The 7,932-nt window shown below is 50.6% G+C and overlaps 2 pseudogenes; both read right to left on the reverse strand.

Moving 5' to 3' along the window:
• Positions 1–281: 281 nt before the first annotated feature.
• On the reverse strand, positions 282–1,832 carry LOC115643279 (annotated as a pseudogene).
• A 3,838-nt stretch (positions 1,833–5,670) lies between these two features.
• LOC115643280 lies at positions 5,671–6,636 on the reverse strand (annotated as a pseudogene).
• Between the last annotated feature and the right edge of the window lie 1,296 nt (positions 6,637–7,932).

Consider the following 7,932-nt stretch of genomic DNA (forward strand, 5'->3'; position numbering starts at 1 on the left):
ACAGCTGCTAGGTAATAGCACGTTATCACAGGGCTGAAGCATGGACCATCTTTAGGCAAAAGCTACTGACTTCCAGCCTCTGACAAGAAAATGACAGCTCCCCACCAAAAGGTGCACCATTACTGGCATTTCTTTATAAGACCGAAATCCAAGTGAACAGGTTCCAGAGATGGTGCTACGACGGGTGGGCTGGAGGTTTCTGTCTTCCCACGGTTGCGCTGATATCTTCTCCGGTTGCTATGTATGTTCCCGTCGCTGTTCAAGGAGCCCATTGATTCCAGCTACTCCAGTTCTTCCTGAAATTTGATTTCTGGAGCTTGTAAGTGCTGAGGATTCGTCCCAGGAAGAACTTTCAGCATCCGCAGCATGTTCAGATGTTGGTGTCCCTGCTCAGATGCTGCCGGCGCTGCGTGTGACATTTCACTGGGTGCAGGGCTCGGGCCAGTCGCACTTACAGAGCTCCCAGGATTTCCCAGTCCCCACAAACGGAGCGTAAACCATGGCAGAAGGACAGGGGCCTCTGCTGCCAACGTCTGCAGCCCCTGCTCAATCTGCAGCCAAGCCTGCATGGCTTTCGGGTTGGACATGGCCACTAACATCTCAGGGTTCTGGATCTGCTGAAAGAAATTTGGCAGCCCATGCGTCACTGGTTCTTGGTGCTGGGGGCTCTCCGCCGAGAAGGTGGCCTGTGCTGCCAGCTGAGCATTCTGTATCAGCGACAGCATCATGCACTTGGTGTAGGATGCGCACAAGTTCACGATCAGCTGGGGGTTCTCAGTGATCTGCTGCACCAGGTTCTGAATCCCTCCTGTAGTGAACATCCCCGGTCCCAGATTTGGCACCGAAGAGCTCTGCCCAAAAGGGTTGGTGCTGCTGCTGGTAACACCGCTGTCCAGGTCCCCGCAGGTGCTGTTGGTGCAGATACTTGTGGCACTCTGAGAGACGGAGGGAGGAGCCGACAGGTCTCTGTGATCTACGCAGGACGGCTGGCCACCCCCACACACACCCTCCAAGGAGGGATTCCTCACCAGCATAGCAAAGGGAAGGTTTCCAAATTGCTCTTGGGCAGCGCTTAGCACTGGTTCCTGGGGCTCGGTATAGGCGCATCTCAAGGCATTGTCCCCGCCTGGGATGTTTTCCAAGTTGCTCAAGGCTCGGTCTTGACTCCTCATCTCCTGTATCATTTCTGGGTTGCGAACAATGTCCAGCATCTCCCTCATGATGTCTGCATTGTTGAGGATGCGGCTGATCTCTGGGATTTGTTGGGCCAGCAGCTGCATCTGTGGGTGGGCCATGATCAGCTGCCTCATCAGGTCAGGGTTGGAGAGCATGCTCTGGATAAATGGGTTCTCCACCTTCCGGGCCATCATCTCCGAGCTGGCCAGGAGCTGCAATGGGCTCTGAAGTTCGGTGCTGGACACATTCACGCCTAGGCCTCTCCTGCTTAGATCAAAGGCGTTGCTGTGGGCGGGGGCGATGCCGGACGGCGCTGGGGTGGGGGCAACGTTCCTGGCCATGTACACGTGTGGAAGTGAATTGTCCTGGGTTCTCTTCTGTGTCCTGATGACGAGGTGGACAGTGATCCCATCCTGGATCCCCCGCTGCCTGAGTGTGTCCTGGTCTTGCAAAATCCTCCCAACAAACACCAGCACCAGCTGGCTGGTCTGGCAGTTGAAGTGCTTGGAGATCTCCTCCTTGAATTGCTTGATGGTGCTGTTCTCTGGCACCACAAACTCCTCCTTCAGCTTCGGGGTTTTCACCGTGACTCGGATGATGCGGGGGTTGGCGGCGATGACTGGGCAGGTGATGGTGTTCTCTCCGCTGTCAGCCATGCTTAGGGAGGCTCAGGGAGGGCCCAGGAGAGCTGGAATGCGGGGCGGGGCTGGCTTTCCTTAACTATGGTGATATTCTTAGTATTGTTCTTGCTGCTGTGATCCCAGATCTACGGGTGGGGGAGCACGAGAAGGGAACCGACCTCCCCCTGCCCTGTGTAATGCCAGAATCCAGGCCCAAATCATGCATACCAGCCCCCACCTCTTTACTCCCAGGGCACCAGCTGCCTCCTGCCCCTCCTGCTTCTCCAGCAGTTCACCGCATGGCCTGGAGCTGGGCCGACTGTGACATCACCGATGACATCTTTGTGAGCAGTAATGTTGTTGGCATCCCCTGCCTCCCTGCTCCCCGAAATGGACAGACCCAGGAAAGTTGCTGATCCATCGGAGAGGGTTCAGAGAAGAGCCACGGGAATGATTAAAGGATTAGAAACCCTGCCTGATAGTGATAGGCTCAAAGAGCCCAATCGGTTTAGTTTAACGAAGGGAAAATTAAGGAGTCACTTGATCACAGTTTGTAAGTACCTACGCAGGGAACAAACATTTAACAATGGGCTCTTCAGTCTAGCCGAGAAAGGTCTGACGTGATGCAATGCCTGAAAATTGAAGCTAGACAAATTGAGACTTTTTAACAGGGAGAGTAATTAACCCTTGGAACAGTTTTACAAGGGTTGTGGTGGATTCTCATCACTGACCACTGTTCAGTAAAGACGGGATGTTTTTTCCTAGCAGATCTGCTCTAGGAATTATTCTGGGACAGTTCCTTGGCCTGTACGATGCAGGGGTTCAGACTGGATGAGCACAATGTTCCCTTCTGGCCTTGGAATTAATGAATCTCTGAATAATGGGGAGGTGAAGCCAGGGATGGGTTGGATTTTCCTCTGCCTTGGTGCGGATCAGGAATAACTCCGGTGAAAGCAAGGACAGCGGTGCAGGGTCAGAACCAAAGCCCTGACCCTGCTTCTTCTCTGCTCCGCACCTGCTGTCCGTCACGCTGCAGAACGAGGGCACAGCTGTGGCATGCGCGGCCTTGTTTCTCCCTGCTTATGTCTAGCCTAGTTTGTAAGCTCCTTGAGGTAGGGATCACATCTCCATTTGCTAGTTTGGGAGATGCCTGGTACAGGCCATTGGGCCCTAATGGATACAAGATTAAGTAATAATACTGAGCTGTTCCATCAGTGGATCTCAAAGCACTCTACAAAGGATGTCAGTATCATTATTCCCATTTTACATATGGGGAAGCTGAGGCACAGGGCAGTGACATGACTTGCCCAAGGTTCTCCAGTGGCAGAGCTTGGAATAGAACCCAGATCTCTTGAGTCCCACCCCATATTCATAGCCTGTGTAGATGTCATGTAGGGACTACATGAAATGCAGACACTTTGCCTTGGGGTTACAAGACTGGCCTAGAGTGAAAGGAAGGAACTGTTTTCTCTTGTTCTTCTGTGGTGTACAGCAGAAGTACGGGATGGCTAACCTAGAGTTGGTGTGTTACAGGGTCTGTAACTAACTCTCTGCCTCCCTCCTTCCTCCCAGAGCCAGAGGGACCCCCCCACACCCCCACCAGAAGCTACTGCAATAATGGGGAAAATTAAACAGGTTGTGAACTTCCAGTTCATTGAGGTACAGACCTGCCCCTGCCCTGCCTCTGCTCCACAGCCTGGCTCCGCACTCGCAGAGTAGGCAGCCCCTGGCTGGGACACACACACCCCTGCCGAGCCATCAGCCCCCCTTGATTCCACTGTGCCCCCAGAGGGGAGTCTATCTCTCCATCTCAGTGCAGTCTGCTCCTCAGCTTCCTCATTAGCAAAGTGAGCTGGATAATTGATGGAGGGGATGGTAGAATGAGATTGCCTACAATGGCGTATGGCCCATCTGTGACTGCTAGCAGCAAATATCTCTAAAGGCTTTAAAAGATAAACACAATGCGTTGGGAAGAGTTAACATGGCTTTTCAAAGGGAAATCTGCCTCACCAAGCTATTGGATACTTTGAGGGAGTCAACAAGCATGTGGACAAGGGAGATCCAGTGGCTGTAGTGCACTTGGACATTCAGAAAGCCTTTGACAAGGTCCCTCACCAAAGGCTGTTCAGCAAAGTAACCTGTCACGGGATAAGAGGTAAGGTCCTCTCATGGGTCAGTAACAGGTTAAAAGACAGAAAACAAAGGGTGCAGTAGGAAGACGGTCTGCCACATAAACTCTTGTATCAGAAGCCTGGCAGGAGGCCTGAAGCCTGAACTAAAGTAGCGGTCAAAACTTTGCCGATATGAAGCAAAGTCAGGTTGTGTGCAAGAGGCAGGCCCTGCTCCCAGAATTTGGCAGGTACAGGGCTGATATTGTCCTCTCTGCGTGCTGCACTGGTTCTGTCCAGAGAGTCCATACAAGCTCTGGCTAATGTTTGGTACCCAATTAACATCAAGTCAATGTAGCTATTAATGTTCTCTATAGTGTAGGTACTTTGACTTTTAGCCATGAAAGCAATATGATGGTGCGCCTCAGTTTCCCTTCTCATACAGCACATTAGGTCTGGAATGTCCTGTCTGCTGTGAAAAGTTAACAGCTAAGGGCAAGTCTTTCTCCTCCACAGTCAATCAGGTAATTTGCATGTACACAGACAGTAGCTTGGTCAGTAGTTTCCATATTCTTCACCATTGCCAATTCCAAGGCTGGACTCTGTCTTAAAGAGACCATCCATTTTCACTAGCACATTAGACTCAAGATCCCTTTGTCCCTTCCATTACCAACCTCTGCGTCCACATAGAATCAAATCTCAAGTTCACTGAGAGACTACAAGACATACCCAAAATGTCTAGAGATGAGAGTTTCCGACATTAGCAGAAGGCTAATCCCCGGGAGGAATCAGCACCTTATCCTCAGTGGCAAAGCATGCCTTTAACACGAGGTAAGACACAGCTAATCACACACACACACCTTATATTCTCTCTCTCTCTCTCTCCCACAGTCAGGGGGACCAGAGAGCATGTGCAAATGAGCCTTTCGCCCAGGCACCAGGCCACAGCAACCCTAATCTTTCTCTGACCCAGCCACCCCCTACAAAGCCATGAGTGTAGGGAAGAGATCGAGATCAGCCTGGGGAAGCCGGGCCCATTCACATGAAATGTGCTGTAAGGCAGCCAAACACAAGGTCTCTGGGACGCAGGCCTTGGCTGCAGAATGGAGGACCAGGGCTGCCCAGAGGATTCAGGGGCCTGGGGCAATGCAATTCTGGGGGCCCTTTCCATAAAAAAAGTTGCAGTATTATCGAATAGTATATTCCCATGGGGACCTCTGCGGGTCCTGGGGCAAATTTGCCTCACTCCTCGCCCCCGGGTGATCCTGTGGATGACTGAGGCCGGCAGAGCTGTGACCCTGAGAATGGTTTAGGAGTTTGAGGAGGAAAGAAACAAACCAAAGGTAGCACAGCAGGTCGGTGGCAGAAACAAAACTAGAGCCTGTCTCCCAATGTGCAGCTTTCTGTTACCAGTAAGAGTCCAGCTCAGATGTAGCTTGTCACAGAAGAGCACACACCGTGCTCTCTTGCACGGTGATTTTACCTTTGTGCTTTCTTGTTTTGTTGTTTCCCTTCATCTTAGAACAAGACTTACTTGGTCTGGCTGCCTTCTGTGGCAGTGTGCAGTGTTTTTGTAGCCATGTGTGTCCCAGGATATTAGAGAGACAAAGTGGGGAGGAGATATGTTTTATTGGACCAACTTCTGGTGACGAGGGAGACCAGATTTCCAGCTCATACACTGGAAGTACATAATTACAAAATCCCTATAGTTCAGATGAAAACCTGCCTTTAATTTCCAAGTCCCAAAGCATTTACTGTTGCTTCCTTTAGCTCAACGGGGAGCTTCTGCTGCAAGATCGATAAAACACATTGATCACCCGTTTCAGGATCTCTTTTGTTCTCACCTCATACACGATGGGGTTTAATATGGGGGGAACGAGCACATAGAGGTTGGCCAGGAGGTTGAGACTATAACCTGGAATGATGTGTCCAAATCGGTGTGCAAAAGAGGAGAAAAAGGCCGGTGTGTAGAACATCAGTATGGCACAGTGGTGAGAGCCACAGGTGCGGAGAGCCTTGATCCGGGCATCCTTGGAGGGGAGCCGGAAAACAGCCCTGAGGATCAGTCCATAAGATACAGCAATGAGCAAAGCATCCAAACCGATTGCTAAAATAGCCATGGCTACGCCATACCAGACACTGACTGTGATGTTGTCGCAGGCCAGCCGGGCTATGCCCATGTGCTCACAATAAGTGTGAGGCAGGAGGCTGGTTCTGCAGAACTTCAGATGCTTCACGAGAAAGATGACGGGGAAAATTATACAGAAACTTCTTGTGACAGCCGCCAGCCCCATCTTCCCGATCACAGACTTGGTTAGTATGATGGTGTATCTCAGGGGGTTGCAGATGGCAACGTACCGATCAAACGCCATTGCCAGCAGGATGGCCGACTCGGCAATAAAAATGATATGGATGAAGAACATCTGGGTCAGGCAGGCAGCAAAAGAAATTTCCCCCGCTCTAAACCAGAATACAACCAGCATCTTGGGCACCGCAGTGGTAGATAACAGCAGATCAGCAGCGGACAACATGGACATGAATAGATACATGGGCTCATGGAGGCTTCATTCTGTTAGCATAATGAATATTATGAGAGAGTTCCCAAAAAGTGCCACAATGTACATCAGACAGAAGGGGATGGAGATCCAGACCTGAGACTCTTCCACACCTGGGATGCCTGTCAGGATGTAGGTTACAGGGTCAAAAAAAGTGTGATTGTCCGTTGGCATCATGTACCACCACTTGGATCTTCTATTCAGTTTCCTGTAACTAACAGCAAAAGAGAAAATCAGTGAGAACTCCAGTGTCAGCTAGGACTGGACTGCATTTGTTGACAGAATCAGAGATACCATCAAAAACTTCACTGTGTGACAGCTGCCCGTCAGGTAGGACCATAAATTCAGAAACACGGAACATCTCCATTCCAGAAGAGGGAAGATGGTTTGGATGGTTCAGGCCCCAGGTGAAGCAAGGTGCCCCATCCTGGTGTTGCTGTCCACAGCAGAATCTCTCCTCTTCATGTTTGCTACAATTGCTCTCGGGGGTCAAGCAGTGACTGTGAAAGTGAGTTAAAGCAGCCACACGACTGGTTCTTCTGGCACTTCCCCTGGTTTTACACTCACAACCGCGGAGTCACTCCCAGTTTATAGTGGGGTGAGAGCAAAACCTGTTTCATTCACAGTCCTGCTGCTGGATGCTTCAGGCTCTGAGACCTTGAACTGAGCAACTCTCAAACCCACAAGTAAACTCATTCACGAGCAATTCCCATTGACATTTATGAAAATACCCACCTGAGTAAAATTGCAATTTTCTTAGGATTTGGTCCTATATATGTGACGCCAATCTCAGTTAAGGTCTGGTCTGCGCTACAGATCTATGCTGGGACAACTACATCGACCAGGTGTGTGAAAAATCCACCCGTAGTTACTCCGATCCAACCCCGCATATAGACCATACTATGTCAGTATAGAGCATGGGTTCTTGCAGCAATTTTTTGGCTGGCCTCAGAATGCGGCCACCAAATCGTGCTTTTTCCTAAAATACTTGATTAACTTTAGGAAAAACAAACGAACAGCACATAGACGCATCCATGTCACTGTAAGTGATGTAGGAATTTTTTTTAGCAGACTCAATAATAAAAATTTTCAAAGTGATATTTGTGTATTTGTTATTATCAATCGCTTTTCACAGGACACTTAGTAGGTATCTAGAAGCCCGTGAAAAGTGACACTTGCACGTTTGTTCATAGCACTTTTCTCAGCAAGCCCCAAGACAAATTGAGCCCTGGATGCAGGGAGGGAGGGTTGGAGGTGGAGGCAGTGGGGGACATGGTAGCATGGATATGGGCCAGGGGAGACAGCTGGGCCCTAGGGCGATGGACAGGTGGATATAAAGCCAGGAAGGCTGCTGGGCCCAGGGGCGATGGAGAGGGGGGCATAAATGCGGGGCCAAGACAGGGGGGTGGGGGGTGAGCCCCGCAGCTGCACGGCTGGAGCCGGGGGTTGGGGCCCACTGCCATGCGGCTAGAG

This window comes from Gopherus evgoodei, unplaced genomic scaffold, assembly GCF_007399415.2.
Source record: "Gopherus evgoodei ecotype Sinaloan lineage unplaced genomic scaffold, rGopEvg1_v1.p scaffold_56_arrow_ctg1, whole genome shotgun sequence".
Classification (NCBI taxonomy): domain Eukaryota; kingdom Metazoa; phylum Chordata; order Testudines; family Testudinidae; genus Gopherus; species Gopherus evgoodei.